Source organism: Mirounga angustirostris, unplaced genomic scaffold, assembly GCF_029215605.1.
Source record: "Mirounga angustirostris isolate CCGP_5_RB_7025 unplaced genomic scaffold, mMirAng1.0.hap1 SCAF_15, whole genome shotgun sequence".
NCBI classification, from domain to species: domain Eukaryota; kingdom Metazoa; phylum Chordata; class Mammalia; order Carnivora; family Phocidae; genus Mirounga; species Mirounga angustirostris.
In genome coordinates, this window is record NW_026991723.1 from 48,543,196 (window position 1) to 48,561,122 (window position 17,927).

At 43.2% G+C, this 17,927-nt stretch overlaps 1 protein-coding gene across 3 annotated transcripts in view; it reads right to left on the bottom strand.

The window, feature by feature from the left end:
• ELAVL2 (ELAV like RNA binding protein 2) overlaps window positions 1-6,843 on the bottom strand; it is a 140,550-nt gene extending 133,707 nt beyond the window's left edge. For 2 of the 3 annotated variants that reach the window (XM_064579175.1, XM_064579174.1), the window contains exon 1: window positions 1,609-1,874. The gene's annotated coding sequence lies outside the window, so the exon portion shown is untranslated. Of the gene's footprint in view, window positions 1-1,608; window positions 1,875-6,283 lie in introns of those variants that run through there. The other variant, XM_064579173.1, reaches the window with a different exon arrangement.
• Between the last annotated feature and the right edge of the window lie 11,084 nt (window positions 6,844-17,927).

Below are 17,927 nucleotides of genomic sequence, written 5' to 3' on the forward strand. Positions count from 1 at the left end.
CCAGAAAGGTGGCAGCACCAAGTTACCCAAATAGGCAGTAAGGGGCCAGTTTGATCACACAAACACAAAAACATTCTCTCGGGGGGGGGGGGGGGGGGGGGGGGGGGGAGCAGAAGAATCACATCAAATTGGATATAATGTTTCTTCATAATTTAATTTTTTCCTACCCCACCCCAGCCATTACTTTCCAGACACAAGTTTTCTTCTTGCCCCTTCTTTCCCTTTCCTCCCCCATTTCCAAAGGAACTTTCTCTAAGTATGCACACACCCCACCTGAGCAATATTAAATCAACATTCCTACAAACCTCTCATAAAGAATAACCCAAAAACAAATGCAGTGATGTTCCAGTCCATCCAGCCAAGCAGTCACCATTTCTAGACCCAAAGATCTAGATGAGAAAGTAGATCCAGGAAAGGTTTTCTACCCGCTCACCAAAATGGAGACTCCAGGTCAGCTTCCAAAGAGCGAGCGAGCTTAGCACAAATGAAAAATTCAAAGGACTCTGGGGAAACCGTTTTTGAGAAGATTCTCTTCAAGGGCAACTAACCAGTAATTCAAACTGATTTTTTAAGGAGATGGAAAAATTACACCTCAACTGGTATTCGAGTGGTTTTAAATGGACGTACTTGACCTAAGTTTGGGGCTGAGGTACGTTTTAATGAAGACAGAATTATTATGGGTGGATCCACAAAAAAATTAAGTTTCAAAAAACTCTGTCCTTGACGGGGGTATATTCATGTAGCATTGCTAAGCACCATTCTTTGGGGAGGGAATGAAAGAGAAGAGATACCCGGGAACAAGTCCTCCCTTCTCACATTCTCAGAAAATGTAAAGACAGGAGATGAAATCTTTATCATAAAGATGATCTTTTTAAATACACACTATTTTAAATGACCATCTGGACAGCTACAACTCCTTGCTCATAGCTCCCATCTAGAGACAAGGTTTTGCACCCTGGCCCTCCAGGGTAACAAGTAGGCTTTTAAGGCAACGCTGTGGAAAGACTGCCTGCTGGTCGTTGTCAAGACCACTGGAGGAGCACCTGCTGGTGAACCGATGTTGGTCCCCGCGAGACCCCCAATCGCACCAGTGCACGCACACTCGCCCGTGCACGGGGGCCGCAACTGGCCGGCCCTCCCGGCCGAGCTGGAGGCGCAGCTGCCGCAACCTACCGGCGCAAGCCAAAGCCCCGAGTCCGCCTCGCCCGGCGGCCCGGCCCGCCCGGCGATTCCCGCCCAGCGCACTGCTCGCGCGCAAACCCAGGATGCCACCGCGAGCTGCGACCTCGCGCGGCTGCGCCCGGCCTCACCTAATTCCGCGCAAGAGAGCGAGTGGCCCCGGGGATCCTCTTTGCTCTGCCCTGGCCGCTCCCAGTCCCATGCCACCTCCGCACGCTGCGTGGCCGCTCCAAGTCTCCAGACGCCCCAGGAGCTTCAAGGACCACGCGCGAGGAGGCGCCTTACCAAGTGGGCACGCCACCCGACACCATCCGACTGGAGAAGCCAGTGCACCCAGCCTCCCACAGGCGGGGTTGCCAGTCCGCCACAAGAATCCTGCCCTTTTTCTAGAAAAACCCCCTCCCCCCACTTTCCCTCCAAAGCACTCACCTGCGTCTCGGCGCAGTTCTCGCGCTTCACGCGGCCGCACCCGGGCACGTCCAGGCCTGAGCACGCTGCCCGGCGCGACTGGCCCCGCTCGGCTCCCGCCGCCCGCAACCAGCTTGTGCCCACAGGAGGGGCGGTGCCACCTCCCGAGGCGCCCAATTCCCTCTACTCCCGCCGCAAGGGGCCGAGCTCTAGGAACTTCGCGTGCACAACCTCCGCCACCCCCACCGGCGTTCCCGCCCGAGGCCGGACTAGGGCTCCCACCGAGCGGAGGCCGGACTCCGCTCGGCGCCGCGGCGCCGCGCACAACCCTCACCTCGGCGTCCAAAACAGACCCGAGGCCAGGCGCCGCGTGCCCGCCCTCCCCACCCCCACTCCCACACCCCCCGCACTTGCCTGCTACGACTCGGAGCTGCAGCTACTACGGCTCGCGCCGCCAGCCGTCAGCACGGCCGCGGAGGAGTCGCTCCGGGCGGGCTCCGCGTAGAGGCGGTGGCGGCGGCGGCGGCGGCGTCCCCAGTCCTGCCGGAGGCGGGAAGGCGGACTGGAACCCGGCGAAACGCCCGCCTTACCCGCGTCGCGCCGGCGACCGGCCTCCTCACCCGGCCGGCAGCTGCCTCAGTGACGCCCGGGCGCCGCGGTCCCGCCGTTTGTAGCGGGGCGAGGAGGAGGGGCTTGCTTGGAAGAGCGCCAGGAGGCGGGGCCGGCGGCGAGTTAGCGGCGCCGCGACTGCTGCCGCCGGCGCGTGCCCTGCCCGGCCGCCCGCGGGTGGGTGCCTGCGAGAGGACGTCTGGCTGCGGCCGCTCGGCTTGGTCCCTCCCGTCTTCCGATTCCGAGCAAGCTCTGGGACCAGGATCCCCTGGCAGTGCGGAGAGCGTCGCGCGCCCAGAGGCGGTAAATTCCAGGTGCAAGTTTGCAAAGCCCGAGGTTCCGGGCGCTAACGGGGAGCCAGAGCGACTCGCGCGGGGGTTACTTTGATGTTTATGTGTATCAAATATATACACATACGTACATACATATATATTGCAAGCAGTTAAAAGGCTCTTTTCCCCCCTACTTCACAGCCGAAGGGTCCTGTCCCTTGGCGGAAAACTAAAGGCTTAGCCCTGGCTGCCCCTCTCTGCCTCTCTCGATGGAATCTGACGTTCAAATAAGCCCGAGTACCTGTGCGGGGTGCTATACTCTGCTTCAAACGCAAAGTAGGAAATCCTGCACTCGACTACACAAGAGCCTGCCGCTCGCCGCATCCCTCCAACGCCCCCCACGTTAGCCCCGAAATGGCCAACTCTTCACCGAGGGGGGCGTCACATCGCTGCTTAGCCTTGGGCCGCCCCCACGCCCAGCTCAATCGCCTTTCCCCAGAAAAACCTGTGCCTGTCCTCAGACTCAGCCCCGCGACTGGGAGTCAAAATCGACCCCGAGCCACGCGGTGGGAGCACGTTTTTACACCTGCTCAGCCGCTTAATTACGAGAGCACCTGTCGTGTTGTTGTGGTTGTTTTCATTGCAAAGGCTTCTGTTTTAACCCTTCCCCCTTAAAAACGGCACTTAAAATATCACCTGTCATACCTACCTGAAATCGCAGGAGGTAAGAGAAAGGAACTGAGCAGTGGGCGACTGAGTCGCCGCAAAAACGTGACCGAGGTTACAGCTTCAAGGGCATGATGCGGGTTTGATGCAGCAAGGTCCGCTAAGGGCGCCCAGCGCTCCCCGCCCCCACGCGACGGGCGGGGCGGGGTTGGGGTGGGGAGAGAATGGAGGAAGGACTCCTTTAACCCAGGGCGGGGGTGGAGGAGGCAAAATTGCCCTCTTGGGCGAAGTCAAATCAGGCGTCGTAAAGTAAGCGGTTTAACCATAATCGAAATGGAGACAATCCGCCCCTCAATTTGGGGGACCCAGACCGGGGACACCAGAAATAGCTAATTGATTCTATATCAGCATTTCTGTTGTCACCCCAAATCCGATTAGCAATTAAATGACCTTAATTGACTTTGTACGGGGTTACTGGGAAAACTGCTCAAAGCGCCTGTGCCTCTCTGAACTCCCTCTAAACAGTTAATTATAATATTCCCATCCCAGGCAGGCGGGATTGCTAAAAATGCCTGTTTCCAAACGTTAGGCAAAAATGGGCCTACCACATTTGCCAATCCAAGCCTAAAACTCCTAGAATGCCCTACGCCCTACTTCCTGAAGCTGACTTCTTCAAGTTACGGGAGACCTCTCTACAGAGTTCCCCAAGTCTTCCAATCCACTTCGACCTGCAAACGTTGTAGTTTTTCTTGGAGAACTCCATAACAGGTTAAAATGGGGTGCCTAAGCACTTGGTTAAAAGAGGGAAGAAGAACCCAGGAGTGATTGGTGTAAGACAGACAGACTCAGGGAATGATAATAACTGAGAGATAGTTACTTTTTTAAATCCTCCAAAAAGCGACTTTTAAACAGTCAACATTTTCTGGGTTTGCAGACTTATTTGTTCAGATTCTGACCAACCTTTCAGATGTCCCATTTAAGAAGCCATTTTACGAAGGAAGTCTTACAGGCCCAAACAGCTTTTCTACTCTACCACCCCTAAAACATGCACTTTTTTCTTGACCTTTAGGAACTTGTTTCCAATTAGGAAAATAATTTATTCGGTTACTATTGTCTGCTCTGCCCCCCCCCCCCACTTTAAGCTTGCATTTTATAGGTTGCAGTGTAGGAGTAAGAAATAAACCATCTCCATCTCCCTCCTATTCCCAACATCCAGAGGATGGGTATTTATATATATACATATACATATATACATGTATATGTATATATATAAATAGAGATGTGGGGAAGGGCTAAAGGTTTAAAATCTTAACCAATAAACACTCTTAACCAACAAGAGTGTTTATGAGTGGGGGCGGGGAAAGAACCCATGCATTTCGGGGAGAAAGTAAGAGACATTCATCCCGTCCCAAGAGTGTTAAAAGTAAATACTAAATGGTTGACTATTCCTCTCACTCTGGCCACAATAAAGCCAGATCTGCAGCTGGCAATTACAAGAGAAAATACCCAGTCTCGACATCAGTTTCGCTAACCCGTACTTGAAAATGGCAAACGGGGAACGTATCCAACCTCCAATTTGCCACAGTTGTATAGCTCTCATATTAATTCTTTAGAGACGTGAAATAGGTGGGTACGTAGCAACGTGCTGGGCATAAATTAAGCAACAATGGCCACGCGAGGTCCTATTCGCCGCGGAGCTCCCGTGCAGGGCACTGCCACCTTGCTATCCCCAGACCCCACCGCCCCGGAGATGGCAGAGTCGAGTCTGGAGGCTGGCCGCAAGTTGGCTTTTAGACCCGGGAGGGTGGGTGGGGTGGAGAGCAGGGTGAAATTAACAACCCCCGGCCGGTTTTGTACCTTTTCCCCATTCTCTCCGTGTCAAGCACCACACCGGCGCTCTCACCACACTCACCCACACCCCCTCGTGCCAATAATTTAAACTTCTCTTAGGCAAAGGCAGCATCTCGTTCACCGCCACCACCACCCTCTTGGTCCTCCCCGCCCAGCGAACATCCTCCCCCCTTTCCCACATCTACCCTGATTTCTCTTTTTCCGCAGCAGAAAGCCAGCTGGTTTCTCCCAAACCCTGAGAAATCACAAAAGTTAAAATGAAGCATGTGTCTGCCCAGCGTCTCACCCCCAACCATCTTTCTCCCGGCGTCAGTTTAACAATAGCTATTCGGGGGGGGGGGGCGGTAAGAAAAGGGGTGAGGGCAACGTAGCGGAGTTGGCTCCTTGGGGTGGCTGTGAATCCTCACGGCTGCGAAGGGGTTCCCCCTCGCCCCGAAGGCGAAGTCAGCCGCGTAGGACCAAGGACAGGGCTTGCAATCCACTTCCCAGCGCCCAGCACAGCAAGGCTCCCAGGCAGCCGCCACTCCACAGACACAGCTCCAAGGATCTTATTTACGCTTTTCTGAACAAAGGGAATCTCATATCCGGTACAGGCTTAAGAATTCGGCCCTAAATTGGCTACCTTCTTTTAAAAAAGAATCACGGTAATTGGCGCCCATGAATTAGAGGCCGCACACCTAGCAATGATGAGTTTTGACAGCTTCTCCCACCCTAGCCCCAGTCCAGCCCTAGCCCTCAGGCGGCATGTACTTTTTCAGTCAACTACAACTAGCAGCCTGGTGCAGCATCTAAATTCCATCTGGCAATCCCATCTCCGCAGCACATGTTATCTGGTTAATGCAATTAAGTGTGGGGTTTTCGCTGGTCTAATCTCCAAGTCCAGGCTTCTGATTCTCCTCAATGGTATTAAAGCCTCTCCAATCCTTTGGTTACTGTGCGAAAGTAGAGGCATGCATCCCCCAAAACCCAAGTTATCCCTCTCTTCCCACGAAATGAACTTCCAACCTCAATCCCGTAGCTCACTCAACACCTAGACTCCCATTGTACCCCTGCTCTACTCTAGCCACATTTACCACTTAAGTTTTTGCCATTGACATTTGCGAAAATTCAGTACGACAAGCATGCGTCCACTGTCTTTTAGTCTAGCTCTCTAGAATTAAAAAGCAGAGCAGTAGCTTTGAAATGAGACAAACATGTGCAATTAACTTCATATTCTGTATTCCGCTCACTTACAGGTTTTCTGGGTTTGCCAGCGCATCGCTGCAACTAATGATTAAAGAAACCAAACCGAAACTTACCTTTCTCCCTTAAGGTTTTTGTGTATGTGTGTTTTTAAAGTAACGGTGCAGTTCTCCCAATAAGGATGAGCAAGAAGCTGCTGGATAGTTCTCTTAAGACAACACGAAACCTAAACTGTGCTCGGCTTAAAAGAAGCAAATAAAAAGAAATGTTTCGACCCCAAAGTCCAACGCTAAAAGAAATGGCGAAAAAAAAAAATATGAAAGGGGAGGGGGAACTTAAAAAAGAGAGTTTAAAAAGACGGAGAGACTACCCTCCTATTGCCGTTCAACTAAACAAAAAGGGGCAAGAAAAACAAACGAAGGAACAAAGAAAAGAGACGAAAGAACGTTTTTTCAAAAAGACGATGTCTTTCTCCTTGTTGCTTTTTAGTAGGTCGCTACAGGAGTAAGCTGCTGCATCTCTAACTGAGAACAGAAATAAGGGGGGGAGGACGTCTTAGAAGGGAGGTGGACTGGACCACAGATTTATAGCACCGTATCACCAACCCCTTCTCTGCCTCCGCACTGCCGTGTGTGCAGCTGCTCTGCCAGGCTCCTATCCCGGGCAGCACGCGCGGAAGTATACGCCGAGTGGCGCCACAACGTAACATGCTCATCTCCCCAGGACCCGGATTGGTCTAGATGCTTCCATTGAGGCCGCCCGGGCGAGCACGCTTGATACGATTGGCTAGAAGCTTGTGTCACTCTCAAGAGCTCAATGGAGTCCCGTTTCAAGGTAAGTTGTGCGGGGAGGTACACACTTAACACAGGCGGCGAAGGGAAATGCAAGAAGCAAAAAGAGATGGAAAGAGCAACGTGGGAGGGTTGGAACTGTAGTATCAGAGTTTGCGATATGGCATGATCTTCCTTCCTTTTAAATCTTTCTGCTTCCGAAAGATTCATTTTCCTTGCCATCACTGCCGCATCTAAGGCACGTTTCTTTATAACATTAAACTCTGTCCGGTATGTATGAGTCATTGAGAGCTCCCTCTCTTTGATCTGAGTGAAAGGGATGAATGTACATCCATTACTTGCCCGCATGCCTTTTTCGGTTTGTGTTCCAGTATTCTGTATTAGATATTAAGCAATTTTATGTCTTTCTCTATTTTAATATATGCATATTGCAGCTCTCTTGTTTATTTTTTAAAGCATCCTTTTAGGATAAGAATGAATTCAGACATGCTTTCAAATAAAGCTGCACGGTTTGAATTAGCTTTCATTTCATATTAGAGAAGTGTAGGATAAACATCCTGTCAGGAAAAGAGGTACTGCACAGAGCTAAGGTCCTTCACTTTGAGGTATATGGTGACTCAAAAAGAGCATCTGTATATAAAATTAGAACAAGCCACTCTGTATTTGCTGGCGGTACAGTTCTTGGACCACACATGTATTGCTGACAGTAAAGATTAGTCGAACCTTTATCTGGGTTCTTTCTCTGAGGCTTTAGAAAGTTTAATCAGAAGACCAAGTGCTGTCAATGCTTCTGCTTTATAGATGAAGACTATTTTATTAAATACCATATTTTAATAACATTCAAGAGACTGAAGTATAGTTTTGTGCATGGTATTTATTTCTTCCTCCAAGTGAAAGCGGGGTCCTCAGGATCGACTTGATGTATAAATAGAGACAACATCAGCTTGACCTAGGTTCTTTTTCAGCCTGAATTTCTTCTTTTAATCTTGACAGTGCCAACTTCCTAGATAGTACTTATGTTGCTTACACAATGTAACATATCTTCTCTAGATACTCATGCCTTTCTAAAAGGAATTCCTTTACCTGTTTACTACTAGTGGCTATCTTTGAAAATTCAGAAAAAGGAGGCACAGGTTAAGAGTTAGAGATTGGAGGAGGTCAGAATGGGATGGAAGGAAAGGGACAGATAGTCACAAAGCAAAGTGACTACAAAGTGAGGGGTGAAGTAATTCAGAGTTCCTTGAGAATGTCCTTGAGTGTGGATAAATGATTAATGACAAAGAACAGAAGACCTGTTTATCTCCCCGTATAGCCCATATAATATGTTTAAGTTCTATTACTTTGCATGACAATAATAGGGGGGTTGGAAAAGGAGGCCTGAATCTATATGTTAGTTTATAATTAGCATTGTTATCTTATCATTTATAATTACCATGTCCTAATAACAACAAGACTGGGGTCCTAATTTCAACTTAAAGCTATTCTCTAGACCTGGGTGGAACTCATGGGAAGAAAGAAAAGCAGTTTGAGGAAATGGAGTGAAGGGGCTGAGGGAAGGACAAGTCAAGGGAAAAGACAGAAAGACTCCACTTCACCTAAAATAGATTAAACACTATGTCAATAAACAGTTGGAAGACTGTGTTTGTTATCATCTTCCTTCAACCCCTCCCCTCACCCCCAGGTCCGTACAGAGAAATAACTCTTAAAGTAATAAATACAACTTAAATAAGTACAACTAATATAATACTGTTTATGCAGACTTATTTATGAAGTGAATTGTCTTTTCTCCTTGTTAACGTGCTCATAATATTGAATTAGTTGCATGTACTCATGTAATATTCTCAGCACTCTGTAGAAAATCTTTACCATTAACTTACAATTATATAAGTATCTTCTAACTGGATGGAAAATAATACTTCATTTTATTTTTTGAAGTGTGTTTGTTTCCACAAGAATTTGCAGATTAAGGTGGTATATTTTCCAAAAGGGGGAGGGTGGATAAAGAAAGCTGGGTGTGGTATGGAGTGATGAAACTAGCTTGTGTGTTGTGTAGTTAAAGAAATTACTTGGAAAATAGTAAACTTGTACATTCAAATGCAAAATGCTAAATTCTGTGGATTGGGTATATATGCTTTCTTTAGTTTGGGCAGAGAAGCAAATGTTTTTCAAAATGTTGTCATCTTCAACCTGTTGTTTTTTCTATATAGGTAAAATGGAGTTAAATTATTTAAGATATTGAAAATATCTTAAAATACTAGTTCCCTTCCTCAATAAAACAGATGTTTCTAAATTTAAAAACATTTAAATGGATACATATACCTTAAGTAACATGTATTTTCCCAACTTTTAAAAATAAATCTGAATACAGCCTATTTAAAATAAGTGATATTGGATGTAGATTTCACTTTGAAATTCATGTTGTCATAGCCTGAAATACTAACATATTCTATCTTGCAATTAATAAAGACTATATGTAAACATCACACTCCACATTAAGGAACTGTAATCAACCCCTCTTCATCCATAGTTACATTAAGAATTATCCACAGCATTTGAACTTGCATTGGAAAAGCATTTAAAAGACGTCTGAGTTATGACTGTCATCTTAGCTCTGATATATTTTCAAAGTCCTTATCATTATTTTAAACTGAAGCAGAGAATGGATAGATTTGGGGGGTCACTCACTGAAAGTTTGGAGAAAAAGTTTGATGTGGAGAAAGTTGCAAAAAAGAATAGTTCTCAAAGCTGAAAAATAATGAATTCAATAGATTATTTTGCTAAAGTTTATAAAGGAACAACACTCATTCACAGGAATACTCATAAGCAATTGTGGGCAATATCTTTTAGGATAAATAACTCCCTTACACTAGTTGAGGGGGGTATGATTTTAGCATTTTATGATAAAGGATGCTATAAACTATTATTGTGACTTTTTTTAAAAAAAGTAAAGTAGTTAAGCTATTTAGGTGAGTTTACAATGTGTGGCTTAGGGCAATAGTTCCAAACATTATACCCTCTCAGAAGAATAAAAATATTCTGTGTTAGTTTGTTGGGCAGTTTGGGGTGGGGGTGGAGTCTGTCGTTCAAAATGTTGGAAATGTGACAGTTTAATGCCTACATGAGAAATATAGATATTATATAGCTTGATGATTACTCTTTTATTTGTTCTACCCAAAGGAGCATGTCAACTTTCCTTCTACAGTTTAGAAAACAGGAAAAAAGTTGTCAAGAAAATTGACACCAAGGTTAAGTTTAGAGCGAGGCAACCGGGCAAGAGAATGAGGCAGGAATTAGCACCATGGACAGAGACGAGTCGATAAAGGTTTGCAAAGCCTGACAGTTGTTTTCTGTCCCTCCCAAGTAAGACACGGAAACTGCAATTCTTGGGAACGTTTCATTCCACAGACTTTAAGGAAAAGGCTGTCCTACTTCACAGAAACACGTTCATTTTGAATTAGGCTGGCTTTTGCTAGGACTCGGCCTTGGTGACAAACCGTCAGGAGGGTTAGAGCCCCGAACTCTGGGTGCACCCTCCACTGAACTTCTCTTTTCACACACTCCCTTGCCCTGGTGAGCCTGCCTTTCATCAAAGTGTTCATGCAAAATAAATGCAAATCCAGGTAGTATCGGAAAGTCTGCTAAACCTACTCCAGAGTTTTTAATCCTCAAAATTCCCAGCGGGAATCGCAACAACAACAAAAAACGCTTACCCAGTCCCCCTCACTTCCCCCAACCCCAGTTCCTCCCCGGCTCCATCCACCTCTGGCAAAGGGGCAGAGTCTTTTATCCGAAGATAAGTTACCTCCTAGACTATTTTGCAAAGGACCCTTTATATTGCAAACACTTTCCATCAGGGACAGTGCCAGAAGCAGCAGTGAGCAGGATCACAAACATCCTTCACTTTCTCTTTATATTTTGTCTTTAAACTGCTGTTCAAGAGAAAAAAAAACTGTAAAGAGAGTAGACTCAGGGAGAATTCCCCTAAAACCTTAGGTTACTGCTCACACTTAAAGCCATGTGAATTGTTTATTTAAGTGTTTAACATTTTTTAAATGTAATCTAGTGTCGTGGTAAATCTTTTGAGACCAGCTTAGAGTGTTCTTCCCCCTACCCCCACCTTCCCCCCTCCCCGAGCAAAATTTGTATGAAGTTCATTCTCCTTTAAGTGATTTGACTGCAGATATTCAGATTCAGACTAAGATCTGTTGCACGTGCCCCAGAGTGTCTCGGAAAATATATTTGCAGCTTCGGATCGACGATCATTTATGTAAAGCTTCCCACAAATGTCCTCAGATTTCTTTTCCTCCCCTCTTTTACACAGTAGCAACTTTTAGCAGGATAAACTCATGTCTTTGCTGAGCATGCAAAGGGAGGTCTAGGCGACCAGGCAAGGGTGAGGTAAGAAAAACTGGAGGTGAGAAAAGGCAAAGCAGAGCTTTGTGTCCGTTTCTTTCAGGGATGCTAACAGCTTTCTTAAGCTTCCTCCTGGAGCCGATACATCTCATGCAAAATTAATACAAGTAATTAAAAATAGCACTTTCCAAAGTTAAAGGAAACCATGTCTCAGCTGGTGGCAATCAGTCTTTTGGCCGGCCCCTTTACCGGGACCTGGGAAGAAACGGTTTTTCTGCTTCCGATGCTCGGAGGCTCTTTCTTATATTGAAGATTTATGTTTCCACTTGTGTGCGATGCACCTCTAATTTGAAATAATAAAGCCGGGCTGAGCAACCAGTCAATCAGAGCTATCAACTGCTCACGGTAGGCAGCCCTGCCCCCACCACCCACCGGTCTCTAACCCTCTTTCCCTCCCTTACTTCCTCCCCTCCTACTCTCCCCCTCCTTTTTCCTCCCTCCTCTGCTCTCTCACACACTCGCACTTTCCCCCCACGTGTGTTCAGATCAAACCCTTGCCCCACAGAGCAAGTGACCGCACCGGGGCACAGTGACAAAGGCGGAGTTTGTATCAGAAGAAGACTGAGGCCCGGGGAGACAGGGCGGCTAGAGAAACAGCTGTCTTATCAGCCCGCTGCAGAGATGGAGATGGCTCGAGAGGTCCTCAACAGATAATCACTTGAATAGGTTTGCAATGCGCCAAACTTCACGCTTGATAAGGCCAACCCAATGTAGAGAGCAGCCCAGATCCTGCTCCATTCTGTTTTATCTGAGCTGTAAATTAAGAAATTGAAATTCAGGTGGCAGAGGCAGCAGTCTGCTGATAGACCGCTAAAGTAAACTGTCATTAAAATGCTTGCGGCAAGCAGAGAGGGGGCGCCTGGAATGGGATAGTTTTGTTTTATTTTTTAAGGGGGGGGATGGGAGCCATGAGAGAATAAGCCCACCGATTTTAAAAATTATCTGGGGAGGATAAACTGAGGAGGACTAGCAAAGGGACACAGCATCTTGATCATGATTCCTAGTTGTAGCTACCCTGCATAAACAATCTGAAAAGTATAAAGTTGTGGGAAGTTTGGTGAAATAAAGAGTAAGGAACAATTTAAAGCAATCTGATGAAAAATAAAATTCTGTCTTTATCAGAACACGGGGCAAAGGAAGGTCTCTGGCTACAGTATTAGAAACTGATTTTAAATGCAATCTAAAGTTTTCCTTTTATTGTGAGAAAAGCAGATCAACTGGATACAGAGGAGTTACCATAAACTGAGGTTAACTTGACCTTTTTGTTGATGTGATAGAGCCACCAGAGATTCTAGGGTAATTTTTAGAATAGCCTAAGAAATTATGGACCACAGAAGAGAATCAGCTTACCTACTTACAGGAATAAGAGTTATATTTCACCCCCCTTCCTCTTCACCCCGATAATTACTAGGGGGTAATTCAGGGAACTAAAAAAATTCCATGTGTGTATTTTGACACCACATGGTTCTTACAGCACACTTTATATCTATACTCTTAGGTCTGCTTTTATGGATAGGAAGTGTGAAATTCTATGCATTATTTAAGTGTTTCACAAAAGTTTAAAATGTATAATGACCAGAATATAACCAATGACCTTGGTGCCTTGATTCACTAATGACTTTGCACTGTACCTTGTTCTTTTTGTCATTGAGTGGATTGTAAATTCACTGGTGTGCATTTATGAGAGTGCATGACAGGATGCATTTCATTTTCCACAACAGCATATTATATCTTAAGTTTTAGCAACATTTCTAAAAAGATACCTTCTGGTGATAACACATAGTTAATGCAGCTTTAGAAAATCAGTTTTTATGTTAACCCCAAAACTTTGATCAACACCAGGGTACACTTAATTGATACTAATAAGGCTGCTTAAATCACAGTGGGGAGTGGAAGAATTAAAAATGAATTTGTCAGGAAAAGTAGTGAGAAAAAATTTAAGGTGCAGGTATACATTTTAGTATTTACTAAATTATTCAGATACATTTAAAAACTATTATTTTAAACTTTGCACTTATCTGATTACTCATAGGGAGATGAGTCAATAAATACAAGTAAAGGAATCTCAAACACATTTCTTTTCAATTCTTTATGCAAAAATCCTGCATATCTTCTAACCCAGAAAACAGGTGAGTCTTTTTTTTTTTTAATTCAAGTGTATGGATGAATGAGTGCTGTATGTATTCTTAAACGAGAGAGAAATTTATGTTTGTGCAAGCTTTTAAATTCCAGGCTTTCTTCAAATTATCAGACAATAAGGTATTTTTCTGCTAGTTACAAATACTCTTAAGTTTGAACTGCCAGCTTTAATGAGCCGCTTAGGCCATGTTTATTTTTGTTTTTCTTAATTAAATTGAAAATATGCATACAATGGACAGCTTAAACTATTCTTTGCCAAGACAGGTAGGACTTTTTAAAGATGAGAATTCACATAAGGGTTAAAAGATGTACTCTCACCAAGTCTGAAATGTGAGAAAAAGATATTGTATAAATGTACATTATAATGTTTCAAAACTAAAAGATAATTTTTAAAAGAGAAAATTACACTATTGAACAGAAAACTGTTTTAGCATGAATTATAAAAAACACCCCTAATTTGTCACAAATAAATGATATGTATGGCATTATGAATGATGAAAAATAAAAATCCAAAACGTCCAATTTTATTTTTAGGGGGATTCCCCATTATTAACTCCTTTCTGTGGGAAATGGGTAATAGATTTTTAAGGAAAACATTCTATGATGTATAAAGGCAAAAATATCAGGAGCTTTAGAAATACCTAATTTTGTAATATTTTTGTAAAAAACTGATTATAAATCTATTACCAAGGGAAAAAAATCAGACAACTGATAGTGTCCTTATAATACGTATCTTCAGGTGAAGGTCAAATGATGGATAATCAGTTCCTGTTTCTAAGTATTTATTCCTGATCTATGACAAAAGACTCATTTCAGTTTGATTCAAGCATCTTTTGAGTGCCTATATTTGTACAATGTCTCCTCATAAGTTTTTAATAGTATAGCTTGTCAAAAACAAGTCCTTTAAATAGATATTATAATGTTACTCTACCATGAGCTACAATTTTGCAAATTGTTAAGAGTTTGGGTTTATACTTCAGGCATATCCCGATCTGAACCTGACTCCAGCACTGTGGGGCCTTGGACAAGTTACTTAATCTCTTCTAAGCCTTGATTTCCTGATCTATAAAATGGTGATAATAATGCTTAATGTAGGATTCCTGTGAGGTTAAATGTAACCATGAGTGTAAAATATTCAAACTTCCTGGAACAGAGGAAACAGTTGATACACAGTAACTACGATGATGGAAACAAAAACGGTGACTTAGCACATTTATTTGATGAAGCAAGAATTAGAGTTCCTGCTTTTACATAGTGTCTCTTAAATATAGTCATTTGCTCTCAATTAATATCCCAACTGATATATCCTATGATAAATATCTTCTCCCGTTTCTAATTGTAACCAAGTTTAAAAGGCCTCAAAAGGCATAAAATCTTCTGCCTGCCCTCTTATGTGGCTTCAGTATATTTCCCAATACAATTTCATGATTTGCCCATAAAAAGTTGTGGGTCTTCAAAAAGGAACTTAGTCTGAGATCCCATTTGATTGATATAATAATAAAAACACCTTAGATTATCATAGTACCTTTTATCACAAAAAGCTCAATGCATTTTTACATATTTATCATTGTAACCCAGAAGGTAGGGAAGGACATAAATTATTTCTCATTTTCAGGAGCATAACAGAGGCATTAGGAATATGGGTTACATTTTTAAGATTAATAGGAATAAGGAGCAGCTTTCCTGGATGTCAGTCTTTCTACATTGTGTTACTCTCTTTGGCATTAACTATGACCATTGTTACTTAAATTAGGTTCAAAATGTTGGTGTTTGGTATTAAGTATAAGTTATAATTCAGTTACTCACTGAAATCAAGTTGAATGAAATACATATCACAGTCTAATCAAATTAAAATATTTTTATTTTATGCCGAGATACTTTTATTATTCAATTATATATATGCATATATTATCCATTCTTATTTACCATTCTGTGTTAACTCTAAGGCAAGAATTTAAAAGTTACTAGTCATTTATGACCTTGGAAGAAATCAGTTTCAATCTCCTTATCACTGGCCTTTCCCTAGGCTCATTCCCTCTCTCCACATTTTTATGGGCTATTATATTTATTCCATTTACATAGGCTAACAGTATGTTCTGCTCTAGTTTTCTATTTCTTAGGTTGTCTGTGCTTGATAAATTTATCAAAATAAATATCCAAAGGAATATGGAGGTAAAGTGTTTAAAGGGCACAAGAGAATATGCTTTTCATACTAGATTTTGTTTGCTTTGAATGAAACAAAATGGGGAAATAATGCCCACTTGACATTGGAAAACATATAATATCAAAAGAATACTAAAATTTGCTTATGGTTTATACTTTCACAGTTCCCTTCTGGGCTAGCATTGCCGTGGATTGATGGAGATGCAGCTACGGATGTGGACTTCCAGTGAATAAGTAGAATGGAAGGAAACAAAACTTTGCAGCCTGATCAAAGAATGAATCTTAAACTTTTTGAGGTCTAAGTTCATAGATTACAATGAAAAAAAAAAAAAAAAAGCAGGTGGTATTTTCATTTTAAACTTCAATGAGCATCTCTGTGTGTCCTAAATGCACTTTATAATTTGATAAGATTGAATCACACAAAGTCCAGTCCAGTCATAAGACTGCCAGGCTTCGATGAGGAAGTGTAATTAGCACAGAGAAGAAACACACAGAACAGCCAGAGCTGCTCTTTACAGCCATCACACCACCCCCTTTTAATCCTTCATGTTGATGTGGCTAAATGGGAAATCTATTTCTCCGACTGAGCATATGTATGTGCATTTTAAGGGAATACTGAGAATACTATTGTAATAAAAATGACGTTTTCTTCCTTTGGTCACTGTCATTCTGGTATAAGAAATTAGAGAATATGGTTGTTTGAAATGTCAGTTTTTGTCAACATGTATTGGAGGATGTAATGTAGATGAACGGTGTTACAGACTGTTTAAGCTGTTTGAGTAACAAATAGACATTTCCTTGAATTATTTTGACACAATTTACTGTGAAATTTCTTTTTCTTTCTTTTGCTGATGTTTCTAGATTCCTTGTGCAAGACAATAAAAAGAAAGGCCTTTCTTTTATGTCGGTGCTCATTATTTAACTCATACGGCACTGATGTTTTCTAGAATACTAATATTTTCCTAGATATGAAATGAATGCTAAACGAGAGGTATGTTTCCATATTAGCCACATCAAAAGGAGACATGAAGATTTGAGCCTCTTTACAAGGTGTTATAAAAGAGGAAAATATAAATATATGTTGTGGTGTTTTAGTCCTGAGTTTTAAGAGATATTTATATAAATCTACTTTACTGGGTGTGTGTGTGTGTGTGTGTGTGTGTGTGTGTGTGTGTTTGGAGCAAATGATATGAGGTTCAGAGGAAAAAACTGCAAGACTTGGGTAGAGGAGACCAGGCTGACTCTAGGGGAGGAAGTGGGCTGGAGAGCAAAGATACCAGGTTGGTTAGGTCTTCCAGAGTCACATCATGGAAGGATTTGAAAGCCAGCAGAGGAAAATACTGACAAAGAACTACCACATTTGATCTTAGCCAAAAGACCGAGAAGTGATACTGACATAAAACTACTGGATACAGGATATATCTATTGATAAGTATAAATTTTGGACCTGCCAAGCGGGAAGAGACTCAAACGTATAGGAATCAGAATCAAGACAGAAGGAGGGTTAAGAAGCTAAAAAGTTAAAACAAAACAAAACAAAAACAAAAAAACCTAAAACCCCTTGGAATGAGGTGGCAAGGTCAGGGGATAAAGAGATGGGGGAAGACTGATAGGTATAGAAGAGGGGCTCACTGATAATAATGAAAATGTTTTGATGGCCAAAATATTTATAGAAGGCCCTGGGAAAGTGATAGCGTTCTTAACAAATAATACTTTTGTGCCAAAAAGCCCAAGACAGCTATGAAGGTGAGAAACCAGGCAGCAGAGCCCTGCAACCTGATTAGCTATGCATGCCTCTAAGACACCTCTGTGCCCAAGAGGGGGCTTTAAAAACACTAATAGGAAGGATGCATTGAGCTCAGATTCCTAGGCTTGGAGAAAGGAGACATGAGTCTGAGTATTATTTCCCCCACTGACTAGCTGATTCCCTATCAGCAAGGCACTCTGACTGAATGCCACGATTCCCAGAAGATTGGATTAGTGAAAATGATGATCATGGGTAACAAGTGTTGAGTATGTACTACAGGTCAGACAGCATTCTAATGTTCTACACGCATTAAATCATTTAATCCTCACAATAACCCTATCATTTTAAAGACTAGGAGACTGAAGAAGTTGAGTAATTTGCCCAAGATCACACAACTAGAAACTGACAGAGGTGTGATTTGACCCTAAGTAGTTCATTTGTATGGCCTAAGTCCTTACCAACCACTTATCAGATGAACTCTGTGGTACTGTCCAGGTGTAAAATCTG